Source organism: Pan troglodytes, chromosome 21, assembly GCF_028858775.2.
Source record: "Pan troglodytes isolate AG18354 chromosome 21, NHGRI_mPanTro3-v2.0_pri, whole genome shotgun sequence".
Lineage (NCBI taxonomy): Eukaryota > Metazoa > Chordata > Mammalia > Primates > Hominidae > Pan > Pan troglodytes.
Genome location: NC_072419.2, coordinates 44,506,724 through 44,529,958, shown reverse-complemented (window position 1 = coordinate 44,529,958; position 23,235 = coordinate 44,506,724). Strand labels below are relative to the sequence as shown.

The following is a 23,235-nucleotide window of genomic DNA, read 5'->3' as shown; positions in this document are numbered from 1 at the left end:
GTATGTCATCCCACACATTAAAAATCCATTCCAGATGGATTAAGGATTTAAATATAAATGGTAAAACTTTACAACTTTATAATAAAATATAGGAGAGCATCTTTATGAAAAGATTCTTTAATGAAACTTAAAAAAATGAGATTAAAAAGTTTAACCCATAAAGAAAATAGTTGACAAATTTGACTGCATTAAAATTTAGAGGGCCCTTTCATGAAAAGATCCCATTCAGAGAATGAAAAGACGAGTCACAATTAGCAAGATTTGCAACACACATGACTAACCGAAGAGTAGCATCCATAATATAGAAAAACGCCTATGAACAGTAAGAAAAAGATTGATAAATAACACAATAGAAATTGGGGAACAAAAGAACAGGAATTTCATAAAAGAAGCATAAGTGATTTAAAAACATGAGAAAAATGCTCAATCTCATTATCAATCAAAGAAGTGTGGATTAAGATCCACTGAGATATCATTACATACCCACTGGATTGGCAAAAATCTTAAAGTCAGGCTAGGCGTGGTGGCTCACACTTGTAATCCCAGCACTTTGGGAGGATGGCTTGGGTCCAGGAGTTTGAGACCAGCCTGGGCAACATAGGGAGCCCCCATCTCTATAAATAAATAAACAAACAAAGTCAGACAGCACCAAAGGCAGATGAGTGTCTGGAGGGAGCTGGTGAACATGTAAACTTTCATTTTTAAATTTTTATTCTTAATTTTATTTTTATTTTTGCATGATAGTTACATCATGTTAGGCAAGTCAACTTTGGAGAACAGTTTTCCATCTTCAGTAAAGGTGTAGAGGCTGTGCTGTAATTTGACCAGTATGTCTATGCACTCCCATTCCCAGGGATGCCCAGAAGAAGCCTTGCATCTGGATATCAGCCACAGACACGGAGATACTCAAAGAAGCATTGTGCACCTGGAGAGAAACCAGATAGCCATTAACAATCGAACATAGAAACATTGGCTGGGGGCGGTGGCTCACGCCTGTAATTCCAGCACTTTGGGAAGCCGAGGCCGGGCGGATCACTTGAAGTCAGGAGTTCAAGATCAGCCTGGCCAACATGGTGAAACCCTGTCTCTACTAAAAATACAAAAATTAGCTTGGTTTGGTGGCTCACACCTGTAATCCCAGATAGTCAGGAGGCTGAGGCAGAAGAATCGCATGAACCCAGGAGGTGGAGGTTGCAGTGAGCTGAGATTGCGCCACTGCACTCCAGCCTGGGTGACAGAGCAAGACTCTGTCTCAAAAAAGAAAATAGAAACTTTGTAACATGAAGATGATCATATGCTATACAGCAGCCCCCGCTTATCTGCGGTTCCACTTTCTGCGGTTTCAGTTACCCGTGGTCAACCTCGGTCCGAAAATAATTGAAAAGTTCCAGAAATAAACAATTAATGAGTTTTAAATTGTGTGCCATTCTGAGAGCACGATGTTTAGTCTGCCTTGCCTTGCCTTTGCCCTGGAAACTCCAATAAAGCCTCTGGCCCAGTGCTGTCTTTGCCCCTGCTTCTACCTCCTCACCCAAGGGTGTACACTCCACAGGGTGTGCAGGAAGCATGACGCAGGCATCTGCACGGCTTCCTGGTGCTGCCTCCGTGGCCCTCTGTGGCATTGTGTGATGCCTTGTCTTGGAATTGTAAGTAATGAATTCTTTCTTTCTATGTCATCAGTCACCCCCATAAATTAACATCCCTGCTTCAATCATTGAGGCTGGGGGGTTTGATCAGGAAGGAGCATGCAGAGTGTCGGGGGTAACAGCAGTATTCTATTTCTTAAATGGATTGGTGAGTTCAAGGGTATTAATTGTTTTTCTTCAGACTGTACGTATATGCCTTTGTCTCTATGGCATGTTCCACAATAAAAATGAAAAAAATCCATAATTACTATCATTTCCTACAAAAGTAACACATCATTGTACCAATGTTAATGCCTTAGTTTTGATAAATGTCCTATGGTGATGTAAGATGTTAACATTAGGGGAACTGGAGAAAAGGAATACTGGAATTTTTCATACTGTCTTTGCAACTCTTCTGTAAATCTAAAATTATTTCAAGATAAAACGCTGCTACAAAGCAATGCAGAAGCTGAAGCATGCAGAGCCTTGGAGGTCACTTTAAAGTGTTTGGGTTTTGTTCTCTGAGCAGTCGGGTGTCCCTGGAGGGTTTTCAAAAGGTGGGCAGGACCCAATGGGTGTGATAACATAAAATGCAACTTCTGAAGAATTTCAAATATTGTCATAGTTGTGGAGGCGGAACTTCCCTGTGGCCAGATGGAGATTGCTTTGACCACAGGCCTGTGCACCCCCGGGGTGAGGCCATGGCCCCTGCTCGGCGGGGACACGTGGAGGGGAGCCAGAGAGAACAGAGCATCCATTGATCAGCAGGACAGCTGTGGGGAGGGACAGACTCACGGGCCGTAGGAGGGACCCTGGGAGAGATGGGAAGGAAACGGAAGGACAGAAGCTGCCGGGGTGGGTCGGGGATTGGGAGGGAGGTCTGAGGGCTGAGAGAGGGCTTGGGAGCCCCCACTCCCTGCAAGCTTCCTGTGTCCCTCAGCCAAACCCTGAGCTTTCTCCCTCCTCAGGGCCCTTGCATCCTGGCACCTCCTCACTCAGCAGATCTCCTACCCCACACCATGCACACACACCTGCCTCTCCTCCCTCCCTCTCTTCCTCTCCGCACCCAGAAGAGGCCCAACCCTCAACCTGCGGCCTTGCTCTCCTTTTCTGCATTTTTTTTTGTCTTTTCAGCTTACAAGATTTTTCATCATAAAATCAGATAAGACTCCCTCTAGATCCCAGGTTTCCCTCCAGCCACCACTCTGGACTCCCTGCTCAGCCAAAGCTCCTCAAATCTGCACGTGTCTCCTGGTGACTCTCCACCCTCCATCCACTTCTTCTGCTCCCACCCACTTTCTACCCACAGGCCAACCCTGCCTTTGCCCATTGTGGACCTCCCCCTGGGCTGCTTTCTCCCTCTCCAGCTCCCTGGGCTCCTGAGGCCCTATAGACCCCTTTGCTTATCATCTCCCTCACTCGACGTAAGGCCAATGTTACGAGTTAAATTATGTCCCTCCTCTGAAAATTCCTATGTTGAATTCCCAACCCCCACAATATCACAGAATGTGACCTTATTTGAATAAATGGTCTTTACAAAGGAACCCACATTAAAATGAGGTCATTAGGGTAGGCCCTAATCCAATAGCCTGGTGTCCTTATAAAAAGGGGAAATGTGGGCACTCGTACATATGGCAAAGATGCCACGTGAACATGAAGACGGCCGTCCGCAAATTAAGAAGCCAGCCTGCAACAGAGCCTCCCCTCACAGCCCTCAACATAACCGACCCAGTTGACACCTTGATTTCAAACTTCTAGCCCCCAGAATGGTGAGACAATACATTTCTCTTGCTTATGTGACTCCATCTGTAGCATTTTGTTATGGCAGCCCTAGGAAAAGAACCCAGCCCATGAGGGTGGCGAAGCTCTGTTCCCTTCACCATTTCCAGTGCCAAGAACAAAGCTTGATGCACAGTAGCAGCTTTGCAAATATCTGTGGTTTGGATATATGAAAAAACGTATTTCCAAACTCAGTGGACACTCCTTTTGATTATCCGATAATTATTTTTAAAATATATATTTATTAGAGGAGTAGAAAAATGTGAGATTCAAAAAGTTAGTGAAAAGTACATCCTTCCAGAGATGTTCTATGAAAGTATAAGCACAAGATTTTGTATTAGTCCATTCTTGCACTGCTATAAAGGAATACTTGAGACTGCATAATTTATAAAGAAGAGATATTTGGCTCACAATTCCACAGGGTGGACAGGAAGCAGGATGCTGGCATCTGCTTGGCTCCTGGGGAGGCCTCAGGAAACTTACAATCATGGTGGAAGGCGAAGGGGAAGCCAGCACTTCACATGGCTGGAGCAGGAGGAAGAGAGAGAGCAGGGAGGTGCCACACACTTAACCAGATCTTGTGAGAACTCACTCGTTATACAGTACCAAGGGGGGATGGTGCTAAATCATTCATGGAAACTCTGCCCCCATGATCCGATCACCTCCCACCAGGCCCCCCCCTCCAACCCTGGGTATTACAATTCTACATGAGATTTGGTGGGAACAGAGATCCAAACCATATCAGCTATCGTGTGTTATGTAGTTGGGGGGCCTTTAAAAAGCTTCCACAAATCTTTGTGAATGAAACATACTGCTGAGAACTTCATGTTTATACTTTCTTTGTCTTGGGGATGCCAGCCTCAGATGGTCCCCAGGAATCCCTGCCTTCATGAATATCCCCTCCCACACTGGATAGGGCTGACTGTGCTAGGACATTGTGGAAATAGTGTGTGACTTCTGAGGTTAGGTCATGAGACACGGTGGCCCATGGTGCTCCCTCTGGGATCACTCGATCGGGGGGAGACCATGCTGTGAGGAAACTCAGGCAGCCCTGTGGAGAGGTCTACAGGATGAGGAACTGAGGCCTCCTGCCAACACCAGCACCAGCTCATCAGCCATGTGAGTGAGCCATCTTGGAAGTGAATCCATCAGCCCCTGTTGAGCCTTCAGATGACTGCAGCCCTGGCCAGCAGCATTGTGACTGCAACCTCATGAAAGGCTCTGAGCCAGAGCCACCCAGCTAAGCCATTCCGGAATTCCTGGACCACAGAAACTGTTCTTTGCCACTTTAAGCCCCTAGGCTGTGGAGTCATTTGGTACCTAGCAGTAGGGAACAAATACAACCTTTCTTTTAATTTAATTTTATTTTTTGAGACAGGGTCTTGTTCTGTCACCCAGGCTGGAGTGCAGTGGTGTGATCTCCGTGCACTGCAGCCTTGACCTTCCAGGCTCAGGTGATCTTCCCACCTCAGACTCCCCAGTAGCTGGGACTACAGGCATGCACCACCATGCCTGGCTAATTTTTGTATTTTTTGTAGAGATGGGGTTTCACCATGTTGCCCAGGCTGGTCTTGAACTCCTGGGCTCAAGTGATCTGCCTACCTTGGCCTCCCAAATTACTGGGATTACAGGCATAAGCCACTGCACCTGGCCTCTTTTAATTTTTATTTTTAGAGATGGGGGGATCTTGTTTCATCACCCAGTCTGGAATGCAGTGGTGCAATCTTGGCTCACTGCAGCCTCCACTTCCCAGGCCCAGGTGATCATCCCATCTCAGCCTCCTGAGTAGCTGGGGCTACAGGCATGTGCCACCACGCCTAGCAAATTTTTGTATGTTTTGTAGAGATGGGGTTTCGTCATGTTGCCCAGACTGGTCTTGAACGCCTGGGCTCAAATGATTGCCTGCCTTGGCCTCCCAGAGTGTTGGGATTACAGGTATGAGCCACCGTGCCTGGCATTTTTAAATTTTTACTTTTAGAGATAGGGTCACATTCTGTCACTCAGGCTAGAGTGCAGTGGTGCGATCATAGCTTACTGTAACCTCAAACCCCTGGGCTCAAGCGATCCTCCCACCTCAGCCTCCTGAGTAGCTGGGACTACAGACATGTGCCAACCTTGCAGATAGATCCACATCAGTCTGTTGAGAGCAGTGTCATTCTGTTTACTGCCTGCCAACATTCCAGGGACATATTTTCGTCCTTGATTTAGTAGGTCTGGGGACAACTTTAACATTGCCTGTCTCTTTCCCATTGAAGCATCCTTTGGCACTCTCCTCATTCTCCTTGGGGCCTAGACAACTCCTTGGTTCCCTTCCTTGTGAGCTTCTATTCCATCTTTTAACCCTGGGGGTTTCCTGGGTTCTGGGGTTCTGTCCTGGGCCCCCTTATCTCCCAGTTCAATAGTCATGAGCCAAGGCAAATGACAAGTGGGTCAGGCAGTACTCCCAACCCCCCATCATGATGACAACTCCTCAACCTCCTCTCCAGCTCAGATCTCTCTGGAGCCCCAGATCATCATCCCTGAGAAGGGATGTCCCATAGCAGCCTCAGGCTCAGGCGTTCAAAACTAAATGTGTCTTTTCTCCAGCCTTGCTCATCCCTGCTTGCCTCTGTCTAAGAGGTGGGCCTGCCTTCCTCCCATGACCTGCCATCACCCTGACCAACCCAGCAACAGCAACCAACCTAGCCCTATGGGTTTGCCCCTTTGCTAGTTAGTTCAGCACCCCATTTCTCCTCCTCAGCCCCCCATGCCCTCCGTCCACCATCCAGGCCACCATCACTTCCAGCCCGGTCCATGTAACAGATGCCTCACTGGCCCTCCTGCTGCCACCTGGTCCATTCTCCACATGGAAGTCAGAGGAACTTGAAAATCTAACCTGGGGCATGCCCCCACCTCTCTGTTTAAACCTTTTGCTGGCATGGGGCCAAGGGAGAGCCCCCTAAAGGTTCTCTGAAAAATCACCTTGCAAAAGGCACATTAACTGGAGAAAAGGTACACAAATGTATTTAATGTGTATTCACGGGAGTCTTTAGAATGAAGACCCAAAGATACAGAGGAAATTGTTCATTTTTATGCTTAGGTTCCATGAAGTATAAACAGCCATGTAGAAATACGACTGGACAAAAAGGTCTGATCGAGTGCTGATAGAATGAGTGGGAACCCAGCATGACCTGCCTGTCTAGATTATTCTTGGCCTCTCTGAGCAGTGTTCCTTCCTTCTGGGGATGGGGCAGGACCTTTTCTGGAATGGGGGGTCTTATGACCTACAGTCAAAGGAAAGATCATTTCTTTATGGCCAGTTTTTATACAGAAAGTTGGAGGGAAAATTAGAGTAGTATTTTTAGGTTTTATGACTAGCTTTGGGGAGAAGAGGTTCTGGTTTCTATAGCACATGCTGTGGAAGGATTCTAGTTTCTATGGCTAGCCTTCAGGAATAGGACTGAGAGCTAGGAGGGCAGGAGGGGGTCAGAGAAGAAACTCACTTCTGAGGGCTTCATTTTGGGGTATTGTTTTCTAAGTCTGATATGGTTTGGCCGTGTCCCCCCCAAAATCTCATCTTGAATTATAATCCTCATAATCCCCAAGTGTCAAAGGGGGGACCAGGTGGAGGGTTCCCCCATGCTGTTCTCATGACAGTGAGTGAGTCTCACGAGATCTGATGGTTTTATAAGGGGCTCTTCCCCCTTTGCTTGGCACTCACTCCATCTTGCCACCCTGTGAAGAAAGTGCCTGCTTCTCTTTTGCCCTCCACCATGATTGTAAGTTTCCTGAGGCCTACCCAGCAATGTGGAACTGTGAGCCAATTTAAATCTCATTCCTTTATAAATTACCCAGTCTTGGATATTTCTTCACAGCAGTGTGAGAACAGACTAATACGGTAAATTGGTACCAAGAGTGGGGCACTGCTATAAAGATACTAAAAAATGTGGAATTGACTTTTGAACTGGGTAACAGGCAGAGGTTGGAACAGTTTGGAGGGCTTAGAAGAAGACAGGAAGATATGGGAAAGTTTGGAACTATCTAGAGACTTGTTGAGTGGCTTTGACCAAAACGCTGATAGTGATATGGACAATGAAGTCCAGGCTGAGGTGGTCTCAGATGGAGATGAGGAACTTTTTGGGAAATGGAGTAAAGGTCACTCTTGCTATGCTTTAGCAAAGAGACTGGTGGCATTTTGCCCCTGCCCTAGAGACCTGTGGAACTTTGAACTTCAAAGAGATGATTTAGAGTATCTGACAGAAGAAATTTCTAAGTGGCAAAGCATTCAAAAGAATGCAGAGCATAAAAGTTTGGAAAATTTGCAGACTGAGGATGCAATAGAAAAAGAAAAACCCATTTTCTGGGGAGAAATTTAAGCCTACTGCAGAAATTTGCATAAGTAACCTGGAGCCAAATGTTAATCACCAAGACAATGGGGAAAACGTCTCCAGGGCATGTCAGAGACCTTCATGGCAGCCACTCTCATCACAGGTCCCAAGGCCTAGGGGGGAAAACGGTTTTGTGGGCTGGGCCCAGGCCCCCCCTGCTCTGTGAAGCCTTGAGGCATGGTGCGTCCCTGCGTCCCAGCTGCTTCAGTTCCAGTCGTGGCTAAAACGGGCCAAGTTACCACTCACACCATTGCTTCAGAGGCTGAAAGCCCCAAGCTTTGGTGGCTTCCATGTAGTGTTGAGCCTGTGGGTACACAGAAGTCAAGAATTGAGGTTTGGGAGCCTCTGCCTAGATTTCAGAGGATGTATGGAAATGCCTGGATGTCCAGGCAGAAGTCTGCTGCAGGGTTGGAACCCTCATGGAGAGCCTCTGCTAGGGCAGTGTGGAAGGGAAATGTGGGGTTGGAGCCCCTACATAGAGTTCCCACTAGGGCACCACCTAGTGGAGCTGTGAGAAGAGGGCCACTGTCCTCCAGATCCTAGAATGGTAGATCCACTGACAGCTTGCACCATGCACATGGAAAAGCCACAGGCACTCAATGACAGTCAACTAAAGCAGCTGAGAGGGGGGCTGTACCTTCTGAAGCCACAGGGGCAGAGCTGCCCAAGGCTTTGGAAGCCCACCCCTTGCATCAGTATGACCTAGATGTGAGACATGGAGTCAAAGGAGATCATTTTGGTTTACTTAAAGTTTACATAGTAAACTTTAAGGTTTAATGACTACCCTATTGGATTTCAGACTTGTATGGGGCCTGTAGCCCCTCTTTTTGGCCGATTTCTCCCATTTGGAATGGGTGTATTTGCCCAATGCCTGGACCCCCATTGTATCTAGGAAGTAACTAACTTGGTTTTGATTTTACAGGCTCATAGGCAGAAGGGCCTTGCCTTGTCTCAGATGAGACTTTGGACTTGGACTTTTGGGTTAATGCTGGAATGAATTAAGACTTTGGGGGACTGTTGGGAAGACACGATTGTGTTTTGAAATGTGAGGATATAAAATTTGGAAGGGGCCAGGGGCAGAATGATATGGTTCGGCTGTGTCCCTACCCAAAATTTCATCTTGAATTATAATCCCCATAATACCCATAGTTCAAGAGCAGGACCAGGTGGAGGCAATTGGATCATGCAGGCAGTTTCCCCCATGCTGTTCTTGTGATAGTGAGTGTGTGTCTGATGGTTTTATAAGGGGGCTCTTCCCGCTTCGCTTGGCACTCACTTCATCCTGTCACCCTGTAAAGAAGGTGCCTGCTTCTCCTTTGCCTTCCACCATGATTGTAAATTTCCTGAGTCCTCACCAGCAATGTAAAACTGTGAGTTAATAAACCTCTTTCTTGTATAAATTACCAGTCTCAGGTATTTCTACTTCTTCTTCTTCTTCTTTTTTTTTTTTTTTTTTTTTTGAGATGGAGTCTTGCTCTATCACCAGGCTGGAGTGCAGTGGCACGATCTCAGCTCACTGTAACCTCCTTCCAGGTTCAAGCGATTCTTCTGCCTCAGCCTCTCAAGTAGCTGGGATTACAGGCCTGTGACATGATGCCTGGCTAATTTTTGTATTTTTAGTAGAGATGGGGTTTTGCCATGTTGGCCAGGCTTGTCTTGAACTTCTGACCTCAAGTGATCTGCCTGCCTTGGCCTCCCGAAGTGCTAGGATTACAGACATGAGTCACTGCACCCAGCTGGGGATTTTTTTATAGCAGTGTGAGAATGGACTAACACAAAGCCCCAACACTGGCTTCTTATACTTTACGAGAAGAAGAGGAAAGTGACTTCTTAGCATGTCATGTAAGGTCCTTTTTTGAACTGGCTCCTGCCAACCTTCTCCAGCCTCACCTTGCTCAGGCCTCAGGACCTTTGTGCTCACTGCTCCCTCCTCCTTGAACATGCTTTACCCAAATGCTTCGCCACTCACTACCTTGCCTCCTTCAGGTCTCCGCTAAGGATGTGTTCATCAAGAGGCCTTTTCTGGCTACCTGTCATGAAATAGGAGCCCCTTACTCTGCATTATTTCCCCCCTCAGTACTTACCTCCTCATGAATATTATGCCTTGGCTTGCTTATTGGTTTGGTTTTTTTCTTGTCTTTCCCCTAGAATGGAAGAGCCATGAGGGCAGGGGCTTTGTGTACATTTGCTCATGGTGCCTAAACCCAGTGCCTGAATAGGGCCCTGCATATAGTAAGCACTCAGCAGGTGCAATAAACTTCTTGCCTCTTCCTGCCACACAAATCTGGGCTCCTGCAACACTGAACTGCTTTTTGCTGCCCACCCACACTGCTCTTACCTCCAAGCCTCTGCTCATGCTGATCCTCCTGCCTGGAGGGTCCTTCCTCCTTTGTTTTTCAAATTTTCATTTAATTAAAAAAATTATTTGTATATATATTTTCCAGAGATGGAGTCTCACTCTGTTGCCCAGGCTGAAGTGCAGTGGCACAATCATAGCTCACTGAAGCCTCAACCACCTAGACTCAAGCCATCTTCCCACCTCAGCCTTCCAAGTAGCTAGGTGCACACCACCATGCCCAGCTGATTTTGTATTTTCTGTAGAGATGACGTCTTGCTCCTCTGGTCTCAAACAAACAAGTTCAACCAACTCCTTCCTCAGGCTGGTTTCAAACTTCTGGCCTCCCAAACAACCTTCAGCCTCAGCCTCCCAAAGTACTGAGATTATAGGCATGAGCCACAGTGCCTGGCCATTTACATAGATATATTCTATGGCTCCTTTAGGATTTTGCTTGTGTTATCACCTCCCCTAGGCATCCCTCCCTGACCACTTCCCCTCTGCCTGGTCAAGTACCCTTCCTGGGCTCCTGTGGTATCTCAGACATCTCAATTGCAGTACTTGTCACTGCATTTTTGAAGGATGTTTGTTGTATACATGCTTGCTTATTGTGAGCATCTTGTGAGCCAACTCCCGCCCTGCTAAACCCTTGGCGAAGGGCCGGAAGTAGTCAATGCTGAGTGAATGTTTTTATGAATGAAGGAATGAATGAATGAATGGAGTTAGCTTAGGTTTAGCCATAGGTCTTATTCAGTGACCCTGAGCAATCTCTGTCCCTCTCTGGGCCCCAGTTTTTCTCAATCTGTATAGTCAAGCTGGGTCTAACTAACCATCTGTGTTTATTAACACTGCAATTCTGGTCCTAGCCCTTGGGGTTCTAATCCCATTGGGGGAGGCAGATGTCTGCCTGGATTGCACCCCCATGGATCATTCTGATGTTTCAACAGCTGGATCCATGAAGACCCATTCCCACTCCGCAGACCTGAGACTCCGCTTTATAAGAAACCAGGTGAAAGCAGCACGTGTAGGCTCCTGGAGGACAGTCTTGGAGGACTCCCAGGGATGGGGGAACACAGGCAGGAAAAAAAGTGACCGCCTCCAGCTTACCCCCTCCCCTATCAGGGCTGCGGACTGAAACGGGGAAGAAAAACAAGCACAGCTGCACAGGACAATTTAGCCCTTTCACCATGAGTTAAGTTCCCAGCCGCCTGTTGGGTGAGGCCGCAACATGACCCCGGCCCCCTCCTTGGCGCCACCGCCATAGCATCTGCCCAGTTTTGTTCATACTGTAAGGAAGAGGCCTGGGGTGTCCTTGGGTAGCCCCAGAGCTCTGAAGTGGGGCCATAGAGGGAAAGGGGCCGTCCCTGTGGGAAAAGAGGGAGAGGAAGCTAGAATGTCGGGGAGGGAGACATCTCAGTGCTGAGAATCCAGGGGTGGGAGGAAGCTGAGCTAAGCTGTGGCTATTTGGGGTGTGTGTGGCTTGGGGAGCCCCTCTACTATTTTTTTTTTTTTTTTTTTTTTTTGCAGCTGGACCACTGTAAGGGGATGTGGGCAAATTGTACAAGCACTCAGGGTCCCCCTTACCTTCTCTGTGAAATAGGTGTGGTAACTCTGTTGATGCTGTGAAGAGGCCAGTCAGGTGTTTGCCCCTCCCAGCATGCTGTGTGGCCCTGGAGAAGACAGTTACTCTCTCCCTGAGGACATCTTTGCAAGGCAGGTGGGGGCAGAATAGAGATGTCTAAGGCAGCCTGTATCTGAAGCGCCCCATCCTTACACAGCATATCAAGAGTATGTAGCATTAACACAATTTATTACTGTTGATATTGGCCTTGATCACCTGGCCGAGGTCATATTTGTCAGATTTCTCCACGGTAAAGTTACTCTTTCTCCTCTTTCCCATACTGTAACTTTTGGAAGGAAGTCACTATGTGCAGTCCACACTTTAGGAGTGGAAGTTATTTATTTATGCTGTATCTTCTTGGGGGTGAAGTATCTACATAAACTATTTGGAATTCTTCTGCACAGGAAATTTGCCTAATCTCTCACACTTACAGCCATGTGCTGCATAATAACACTTCGGTCAACAACGATGGTGGTCCCGTAAGATTATAATGGAGCTGAGAAATTCCCATTGCCTAGACCTTCCGGTAGGACAAGATGTGGAGGTGATAGGCAGTGATATTGATGATCATGATCCAGTGTAGGCCTAGGCTAATATGTGTGTTTGCATTTTTTTTTTTTTTTTTTTGAGATGGAGTTTTGCTCTTGTCACCCAGGCTGGAGTGCAGTGGTACAATCTCGGCTCACTGCAACCTTCGCCTCCTGGGTTCAAGCGACTCTCCTGCCTCAGCCTCCCAAGCAGCTGGGATTACAGGCCTGTGCCACCACACCTGGCTAATTTTTGTATTTTTAGTAGAGATGGAGTTTCCCCATGTTGGCCAGGCTGGTCTTGAACTCCTGACCTCAGGTAATCCACCAGCCTTGGCCTCCCAAAGTGCTGGGATTACAGGTGTTAGCCACTGCACCCGGCCTGTGTTTGCAGTTTAGTTATTTTTATTTTTTGTTTTAATTTTTAGCAACAAGGTCTCACTCTGTGGCCCAGGCTGGAAGGCAGTGGAGGGATCCTAGCTCACTGCAGTCTTGACTTCCTGGGTTGAAGCCATCCTCCTATATCAGCCTCCAGATTAGCTGAGACTACAGGCATGCATCACCATGCCCAGCTAATTTTTCTTTTAATAGATAGTCTTGCTATGTTACCCAGGCTGGTCTTGAACTCCTGGCCTCAAACTATCCTCCTGCCCTCAAACTGTCCTCCTGCCTCTGCCTCCCAAAGTGCTGGGATTATAGGCACGAGCCACTGCATCTGGCCTTCCATTTTAGTTTTTAACAAAAATGTTTAAAAATTAAAACAAATTTAAAAATAGAAAAAAGCTTATGGAATAAAGATATAAAGAAAGAAAATATTTTTGTACACTGGTTTAATGTGTTGGTGTTTTAAGTTGCTATTACGAAAGAGTCAAAAGTTTTAAAAATTAAAAAGTTTAGAAAGTAAAAAAATTTACGGCTAAGTTTAATTTATTATTAAAGAAAGAAAAATATTTTTAGGGCCTGGCACGGTGGCTCACGCCTGTAATCCCAACACTCTGGGAGGCCAAGGCGAGTGGATCATCTGAGGTCATGAGTTCAAGACAAGCCTGGCCAACATGGTGACACCTCGCCTCTACTAAAAATACAAAAATTAGCCAGGCATGGTGGCGGGCATTTGTAATTCCAGCTACTCGGGAGGCTGAGGCAGGAGAATCTCTTGAACCCAGGAGACGGAGGTTGCAGTGAGCCGAGGTTGTGCCACTGCACTCCAACCTGGGTGACAAGAGCGAAACTCTGTCTCAAAAAAAAAAAAAAAAGAGAGAAAAAGAAAAATATTTGTATAAATTCCATGTAGTCTAAGTGTACAATGTTTATAAAGTCTACAGTAGGGTACAGTAATGTCCTAGGCCTTCACATTCACTCACGACTCACTCACTGACTCACCCAGAGCAACTTCCTGTTTTGCAAGCTTCATTCATGGTAAGTGTATGTTTATGGTTCCTTTTGTATATTTAGATACACAAATACTTACCATTATGTTACAGTTGCCTACAGTATTCAGTACAATAACACAGTGTACAGGTTTGTAGCCTAGGAGCAGTAGGCTATACCATATAGCCTAGATGTGTAGCTGGCTACACCACCTAGGTTTGTGTAAGTACACTGACGTTCACACAATGACGAAACTGCCTAACAGTGCATTTATCAGAACATATCCCTGTAACAATGCATTTATCAGAAAGCATCCCTGTCAATAAGGGACAAGTGACTGTTTATTTATGCACTCATTTATTTATATCAGTGTATGCTTGATTTTCTTGTTCAAGTTGTTCCATCCAGCTTTGGTCATTAGAAGCTCTTTCAGTTGTTTTCTGTGTCCCTTTCACATCCTTCCATCATTGTGGATTTCTTTGTTTTTTTAAGGCATTTTCTTACGATGCTCCAGGCTCATCTTGTACATTGTACATTTTCTACCCCAGTCCTTGCTTGAATCACCCATCTCTCTCTCTCTCTCTCTCTTTCTCTCTCTAAGACAGAATCTTGCTCTGTTGCCCAGGCTGGAGGGCAGTGGTATGATCTCAGGTCACTGCAATCTCTGCCTCCCAGGCTCAAGCCATCCTCCCACGTCATCTTCCTGAGTAGCTGGGACTACAGGCACATGCCACCAAGCCCAACTGATTTTTGTATTTTTTGTAGAGACAGGGTTTCGCCATGTTGATCAGGCTGGCCTGAACTCCTGGGCTCAAGCAATCCACCTGCCTCAGACTCCCGATGTGTTGGGATTACAGGCATAAGCCACCATGTCCAGCCTGAATCAGCCATTTCTCCAGGGATCCCTGTTTTCTTTTACTGGAGAATGGAATTAGACACCAAAATCTGGATGTTAAGTGTGCTTGTTGCTACCGCAATGTCAGTGCTTCTAAGTGCTCTCAGCTGATAGAACAAGAAAATATATGTATATATGAACTTCTGTATATACACATACCTATAAACATTTCTGTATGCAACTATCTATCAACTTACCTATCTGCATTGGGAAGCTACTGTCTCCAACTCAAATCCATTGCCACATGGATCATTCTAGTCCCTTGCTTGTTGGTAATCTCTCACTCCAACAGTGAGAAACCTCATCGTTCTTCTCTTGAGAATCAAATTGTCTGGACTTTGGCTAGTGGGAGCCCCTTTAAGTTGGCTCCTTTAGACTTGGCCTCATCATTCATTGAGTGTTTCCTTGCATTTTGACATGAGATGCTTCAGGTTCACCATTCACTTTCCCTGCCCAATCCTGGAATCAGCCATTTTTCTAAGGACACTAGTTCTGTTTAGTAGGGAATGGCATTTAGGAGACAAGATCTGGGCCCTGGGTGTGCTAATTGCTATAGGTATGTTGCTTTTCCCTGGTCTGCTCATATCAGTGTCTCCAATTAACACTCATAGCCATAGCCACAGATCCTTCCTCCACTCCATATTTTTGACTTCCTTTTCCCATAGTGAGAACGCTGAGTCCCAAAACATCAGCACATTTACTCATTTCTTCCATCATACAACACAGAGATAGTAGTTTTAGAATTATAACACTAAATACCTAGACTCCTGTGGTTACACTTACTTAAATTATTTTCTTTGTGTGGCTATATTATTATTTGACATTCAGTTAAGCTCATCTCTTTACTCTTTGTTTATAAGTTTACAGTTTACATTTTTATCTTTTTATTTAATTTTATTTTTGAGAATGTAAAATATTTGCATGGTTAAAAAGTCAAAAATCCTGTACAAATATATTCAGAGGAATCTCACTCCCATCTCTTTCTTCTCCATTGATATTCCCACTAACTTCTTATGAGTAACCATTTGCAATAAGTTTCTGATTTATCCTTCCTGGGTTTCTTTTGCATAATTATTTAAATATGTATGTAAATAAATAAATGTTTTTTTATTTTCTTAAAAGTTTGCATAGTATAGGTAGTCCTTTATTTTGCTTTTACCTTATTTTGTTGTTTAACAATATATGCTGGAAATCACTCCCTGTAGGTTTATAGAGATCTTCCTTCTTGCCTTCATGGCTGCATAACATTCTCTCATGTGGTACCATAGTTTATTCATCCAGTTTTCTACAGATGGGCATTTGTGTATTTTCAACATTTTGTATTATAAATAATTCCTCAATAAATAACCTTGCATACACATTTTTCATATTTGTGGAATTATATCTTTAGGATAAATCCTAGAAGTAAATATCCTGGATCAAAGAGTAAATGCATATGCTGTTTTGTTCTATATTACAAATTCCTTCCTAGAAGTTTTATTGCCAACAGGCATTATTGACAGTTTATAAGAGTAGCTATTTGCTCAAAGCCTCACCAGCAGGTATGGTCAAGCTTTTGAAATTTTGCCAATGTGATAGATGAAAAATGGCATTTCAGTGCAGTTTTGATTTACTTAAAAAATTCTCGTATGTGCCAGGCCCATTGTACATATGTTTCCCGAGGACATGTGTTGGGTCATTTCAAACAATACCAATATACTGGATCTTAGGGCTGACCTAATCCTATGGATGTTTGGTGGCTGTGGCTCTCCACCATGCCTTTGGGGCCAGCAGGGTCTCCACAGAGGGTCCCAGCTTCTCAATACCCTCCTCTGGTTCCTGAAGGCTACTGACCTTGCCCTGAGTCCCCCACCAGTCGAGAAACTGCTTCCTCCACACAAAGAAGACTCTGAATGAGGAGGATGACTTGGCTTCTGAAAAATGCTGAAGTCTTGACCTCCTCCACAATTCTGAGGGCCAGCTGGGGCCGAGGAATGATGGAGCCAGGACCTCAGGGTAGGAAGGACTAGTATGGACTGCTGCTTGAGGAAGCTGGATTTGGAGACACAGGGCAGGCTGTCTCCCCAGGATGAGTGGTCTAGCCTCTGATGACCTCTTGGCTTCAAAACTCACTAACCCTCTCCTCCTCTGGCTGCCTGAATAACCTCCCTAAAGCTTAGAGATGACCAGGGATTACAAACTTCTTCTGGCTCTCCAGGCTCTGACCCTCTTTCCCAATGGGACTTCCTCCATTACCTCCATTAGGTAATGGAGGTAATCTATCCAGCCATCCAGATACCCAGCCATCCATCCATAATAGTTATCTATTGATGCGTAACATAACAAATTATTTCACAACTCAGCATCTGAGACAACAATAAACATTTATTGTTTCACACAGTTTCTGTAGATCAGGTGTTTGGAAGCAGCCTCACTGGGTGGTTGTAACTCAGGGTCTCTCATGAGGTTGCAGTCAAGCTGTCAGCTTGGGCTGCAATCATCTAAGGCTGGACTGGGCTGGAGAAGCTGCTTCCAAGGTGGCTCACTCACATGGCTGGCAAGTTGGTGCCGGCCATTGGCAAGAAGAAGCCTCAGTTCCTCGCCACCTGGGTGTTTCCACAGGGCTGTTTGAGTATCCTAACAAAATGGCAGCTGGCTTTCCCCATAGCAAGCAATCCAAGACACAGCCAGGCAGAAGCCACAGTGTCTTTTGTGATCTAGTTTCTGAAATCACAAGCTATTACTTCTTCTACATTTGGCTGTCTACAGGGGAGTCTCTAAGTTCAGCCCACACTGAAGGGGGCTCCAGAATGTTAAGAAATTTGGGGACATATTTTAAAATCATCACACCATCTATCCACTTAGCCAACAAAGATGTATTGGGCACCTGCTGTGTGCCTGGTCCTGTGAGTAGCTCACAGTCCAGAACCTTGAGGAGTATAACATGTAGGTAGGGGTGCAAATTCAAATAAATGTCCACAGGGCCCAAGAAGTAGCATGAATGAGTAAACTGAGCCAGGTGGGGACTCTGGTGAGCTGGATAGCATGCGCCTAAAGGCAGAGGATGCTGCCCAGCTCCGGAGTGTCTGTGAAGCCTCCCAGTTTTTAGATGTTGAGAATTAATTCCATTTTCACTTTTTTTTTTTAACCTTCTCTTTGCCTGATTTGGCCTATCCACTGGCAGTTTGCAAGCTCTGATGCAGCCACACCAAATTTCTCAATGTTCCCCCAAACATTGATTCATTCAACAAACATTTACATGCACTGGGCCCCTTTCACGCATTACAGAAATAACTTGCACACACTGTTTCTTTGGCTTGGAATGCCTTCTTATTTTTCTCCCCATGATGAACTTCTATTCCTCCTTCAAAACCCAGGTGTAAATGTCCCTTTCTCTGGGAAACCTCATCTGACCCAATCTCTAGGGGGTGTTATTGGTTCCCTCCTCTAGGTTCCTACCATATTTGTGTCTGTAGTTCCATCAATGCACCCCTGCCTCACTCACCAGAAGGTGGGCTCCTGGGGGTTGAATAAAAAGACAGGTGCCACTGAGCAGGGTGGAGAAGATTATCTGGGGCCACCTAGCATGGCTTCCCAGGGGAGGTGGTCCTGGAAGGAGGAGCAGGACTTGCAGAACAGGGGTCCCCTGGCGGGGGAAAGAGGAGAGCAAAACCAGAGGCAGGAAAGCATGGGTGGGGCCTGAAGCTAGGAGGGTCCTGGCTCCTTCCTCCATAGAGCTCACCCAGCCAGCAAGGTTCTTGGCTGCCTCCCCAGATGATGAGGGGCGAGACCTGCAGGCCCAGAGGAGCCCAAAGTAATCAGGGGAAGGGAGACTGCTGGAACAAGAAACCCAAGTCCTGAATGAGTCATCGATGGAGTCTGTCCTACAATAACAAGAAAGGGCTGGACTGGAAGGGAAAGAGAAACTCCAGAGATGAAGGACTTCTCCAGAGGCTCAGGGATGTGCTGGGGGGAGCTACACAGCCCTCTATGCCCCCTGACTTGGAGTATCCAGCCCCAAGTCCCCCCAGAGCCCTGGCTTTTGGCTTCCACCGCCCTTGGAGCCCAACTCTTCTCCAGCCCCCCATGTCAGCCCCCTTGCTGGTGGGTCTCCCTGCAGCCCCTGCCCCCTCCCACGGTCTCCTCCACCCAGGCACTGGAGGAACCTTTTGAAGGGAGTCGGCCGGCGGGGGGTGGTCAAGAAAAACCTAATCTGATAATATTACTCCCTCCTGAATTCCTTCCCATGGGTTTTCATGGCTCTAAGGAGAAAATTCAAACTCTCTGGTCTACGGAGCCTTGCCCATGCCTCCCACCTCCTCTTGTGTCCCTGTCCCCATCACTCTCTGGCTTTTTTCTGCCTCCAACATGCTTTCCTGCCACAGGCCTTTTGCATGTGGTGTTCCCTCTGACTTTAATGCTTTTCTCTGACTTCTTCTTCTTCTTTTTTTTTTTTGAGACGGAGTCTTGCTCTGTCACCAGGCTGGAGTGCAGCAGCGCAATCTCGGCTTACTGCAACCTCCGACTCCCTGGTTCAAGCGATTCTCCTGCCTCAGCTTCCCTAGTAGCCGGGATTACAGGCATGCGCCACCACACCCAGCTAATTTTTGTATTTTTAGTAGAAACGGGGTTTCATCATGTTGGCCAGGATGGTCTCGATCTCCTGACCTCGTGATTTGCCTGCCTCAGCCTCCCAAAGAGCTGGGATTACAGGTGTGACCCACCGAGCCCAGCCTTCCCTGACTTCTTATGTTTTCTCTTTGAATCCCAGCTTAAGCCCTCAGGGCCACCTTCCTGGACCTCCAGTGGGTTCCATTGATTTGTGCTCTTTTTTCCCCTTTAAGACCTTACCACCATTTGTATAAGGCACTCTTTATTAAGATCTGACTCTCTTCTAGACTGTGAGCTACATGAAGGCAGGGGCTGTCTGTCATGTTCACCCTGATATGGCCAGCATCCAGCACGCTGTCTCTGGCACAGAGTGGACACTCAATAAATGCATCCTATGACCTCCATCCCTAGTGAGACGTGACAAATGCGTGTGTTGTTGCCTCACAGCAGACAGGGGAAACAGGCAAAGCAGAGGTTATGGGTTCCATTTTACAGGTTAGAAAACTGAGGTTCTGAGAATTCAGGCAAACCCCCAAGATGCCTCACGGAGTTAGTGGGCAGAGAGGGACCTGAACTCAAGGTCTCCGCTTATATAGCACAGGCTGCTCCATCAGGAGGCCGATTTAAGGACAGATGAAGTATAACAGATTGTTGTCCTGGCTGGACAGTGTGACAATGTGAGTCACTCCTCCCTGGGTGAAGCTCCCTGGCATAAATCAGGACAGTTAAACAAGGTAAGTTTTCAGTCTTTTTTAGGAGCTCTAAGAGGTTTTATTTCCATAGGTTATTTCCATCTCATCCTTCCCACCGAGATTGTGGGCATCCTAGGAAAGGGTGAGACAGTGTCTGAGGTCCCTAACCTACCCACAGGTCACTCCCCAAAGCCCATCCTAGGACCTGATCAGGAAACATTTAAACATCAGATTTTCCCCTGTGAAAAGAGGAGGTCATTGAGAGAAGAAGCTGTCTTTTTTGTCTTTTTCCTTCTCCGTGTTTCTGAAGTGGATAATGATCACCAAAGGTTTTGTTGTTTACCTTGTGTTCCCATCCCCCTGTTTGTTTTGGAGAGCTTCTCCTCTCTCCATGCAGCCCTGGTAGAGCCATCATCATGTGCTCCCACCCAGGGGTGGGCATAGAATCTATTCCAGCCAATCAGAGTATCTTCATTACCTTGGTCACAGTGATTGGTTCAAGAATTGACATGTGACCCAAGCAAAGCCAATCAGGGTCTTCCCTGAGATTACTATTTTGATGATGTCTTTACACTATTATTGCCAGCTTGAGACCTTATAGGCCTGGAGGCCAACTTCTCTAGTCATAGGGAAGAAGCTATTAGAATGATGACAGAGCTCCGGCACCACTTCTCCATTATAAGGCGCTTAAAGTCCCTTTTTACTTTGAGATTGAGTTGAGTTTCTGTCATTTGCAATCAAGAGTCCTTGGCCAGGCACGGTGGCTCATGCCTGTCATCCCAGCACTTTGAGAGACCAAGGTGAGTGGATCACCTGAGGTCAGGAGTTTGAGACCAGCCTGGCCAACATGGTGAAACCCTGTCTCTACTAAAAATACAAAAATTAGCTGGGCGTGGTGGTGGGCGCCTATAATCACAGCTACTTGGGAGGCTGAGGCAGGAGAATCACTTGAACCTGGGAGGTGGAGGTTGCAGTGAGCCAAGACTGCACCATTGCACTCTAGCCTGGGCAACAAGAGCAAAAATTCTGTCTCAAAAATAAAAAAAGAGTCCTTGATAGGGAAGGCCAATTTCGTGCTGAGGGAGGTGCCCTTCAGCCTCCCTGTCCTGGGTCACTCTTTGCCCCTAGCACTCACAATAACCTCTGTGCCACCCTTATTCTCCCCATCAGAGAAGATGAGGACCACTCCTTTCCAGCCCAGTCTTCTGCAGCTCAGTACTGATGTCACCTGTGTCCTCTGAGAAACAGAGGCCAAAGACAGAGTTAAGAATGCCAAGAGATGCATGGGGGTAATGCCTGCAAAGGATAATGGGGAGAGGGAGCAGGAGAAAAAAGGGGAGCCTTTGGATGTTGATGCAGGTCTGACTAGGAAAGGAGAGGGGGAATGAAGAAGGATTGGGTAGCAAGAGCTTCAGACTGTGGCACAGCTCTGAGAAGGTCTTGGCCAGCCCAACAGGGGACTCTGGCACAAAGATTATTCATAGGGAAATCCTATATTAGCCAGAAATAACGAAACCTCATTCACAGTGTGCTTAGCTGCAGGCTGCCCAGGAAGCAGGTGGCCTCAGCTCAAAAGCTGAAGCAGATCCTGAAGACATCTGCAGCTCACAGACTCTATCTTGAAGGGAGATCTGAGTGGTCCACTCCATGGTTGATACGCTCCTTTAGTGCCTACACATTATCATAAGGGCCTATGGCAAAATGCAAACCCAAGCCTTCTGTCTCTGGAGGCTTCTGCCTCTGGAGCCCATTTCCTTATACATTGTGAACTTCAGATGGTGAATAAGCATCGTCTTCATGTCAACATGTATTGATTGGTAGCAGCTGCCTGCACTTTCTATTGAGGAGGACTCTGGGGCAGTTTCTAGGTTCAGCAGAAAGTTCCATGATGGATTAGTGACATCTGTCATGGGTATGGGAGGGGTGAGTATATGCACGCATGCCAAGTATTTAGCATCCTCATAGTAGGAGCAAATAAATATGTATTAAATGATTGAACGAATGCATTCTGAATCCCATGACATCCTGCTTAAATTAGGCAACTCCCTTCCCCCAAGTAAGCATGTCCCCTGGTGAGGTGTCCTGGCACTTAGGCCTGGGAATCTCAAAATCACAGGCAGAGCTTCCATTTGCTGAGAACCTGTTATATGCCAAGCACTGTGTTAAACCCTTTCAATGCATTATTTCACTGGATTCTTACAAGAGCCTCATGAGGAGAGATTATATAATCACCATTTTATGCTGAGGAAACTGTGGCCCCATGCAGAGAGCTGCACAGCGAACCAGTAACAGAGCCCATTTCCACAGCCCTTCCCCATTTTCTCACTCCACCATATATGTAAGACTAGTGATGGATTTGGTTATTTCTCAAAATTTAGTGTAGCAATTGGCACATGATTCAGTTATTCATTTGCCAGAGAGAGAGAGGAAGGAAGTGAATGCTTGAAGTCCTTGGAAGATCCACTGGAAAGTCCCAGAGAGATGAACCAAGTCCAGTCCAACAGTTAAGCCTGTGTATTTGGAGGGTGAATTCACAACTCCCGGCCCCTAACATAACACTATTTTATTCTATTTTTATTTTTCATTTTAATTTTTGTGGGTACATAGTAGGTATATATATTTATGGGGCACTTCAGATGTTTTGACACAGGCATGCAATGTATAATAATCACATAATGGAGAATGGAGTATCCATCCCCTCAAGCATTTGTCTTTTGTGTTACAAACAATCCAATTATACCGTTAGTTATTTTGAAGTGCACAGTTACATTATTATTTGCTATAGTTATCCTGTTGTGCTACCAAATACTAGGTCTTATTCATTCTTACTATGTTTTTGTACCTATTAACCAACCCCCCCACCCCCACCCCCCACCACTACCCTTCCGAGCCTCTGATAAACATCCTTCCACTCTCTGTCTCCATTCGTTGAATTGTTTTGATTTTTAGATCTCACAAATAAGTGTAGCATGTGATGTTTGTCTTTCTGTGTCTGGCTTATTTCCCTTTGCATACTGACCTCCAGTTCCATCTATGCTGTTGCAGATAATAACATCTCATTCTTTTTTATGGCTGAGCAGTATTCCATTGTGTGTTAAGTACCACATTTTCTTTATCCACTCATCTGTTGATGGACACTTAGGCTGCTTCCAAACTTTGGCTATTGTGAAGAGTGTTGCAACAAACATGGGAGTGCAGATGATCTCTTCCATATACTGACTTCCTTTCTTTTGGGTATAGACCTAGTAGTGGGATTGCTGGGTCGTATGGTAGATCTATATTTAGTTTTTTGAGGAACCTCCCAACTGTTCTCCATAGTGGTTGTACTAATTCACATTCCCACCAACAGCGTAAGAGGGTTCCTTTTTCTCCACATCCTCGCTGGCATTTGTTATTGCCTGTCTTTTGGATAAAAGCCATGCTCACTGGGGTG

At 46.2% G+C, this 23,235-nt stretch overlaps 1 long non-coding RNA gene across 1 annotated transcript in view; it reads right to left on the bottom strand.

The window, feature by feature from the left end:
- Positions 1–693: 693 nt before the first annotated feature.
- The window catches only part of LOC104003576 (uncharacterized), a 29,103-nt gene continuing 6,561 nt past the window's right edge, over positions 694–23,235 (bottom strand). Inside the window, exon 2 of the long non-coding RNA XR_676233.5 lies at positions 694–925. This is a non-coding gene — a long non-coding RNA (uncharacterized LOC104003576). The remainder of the gene's footprint in view (positions 926–23,235) is intronic.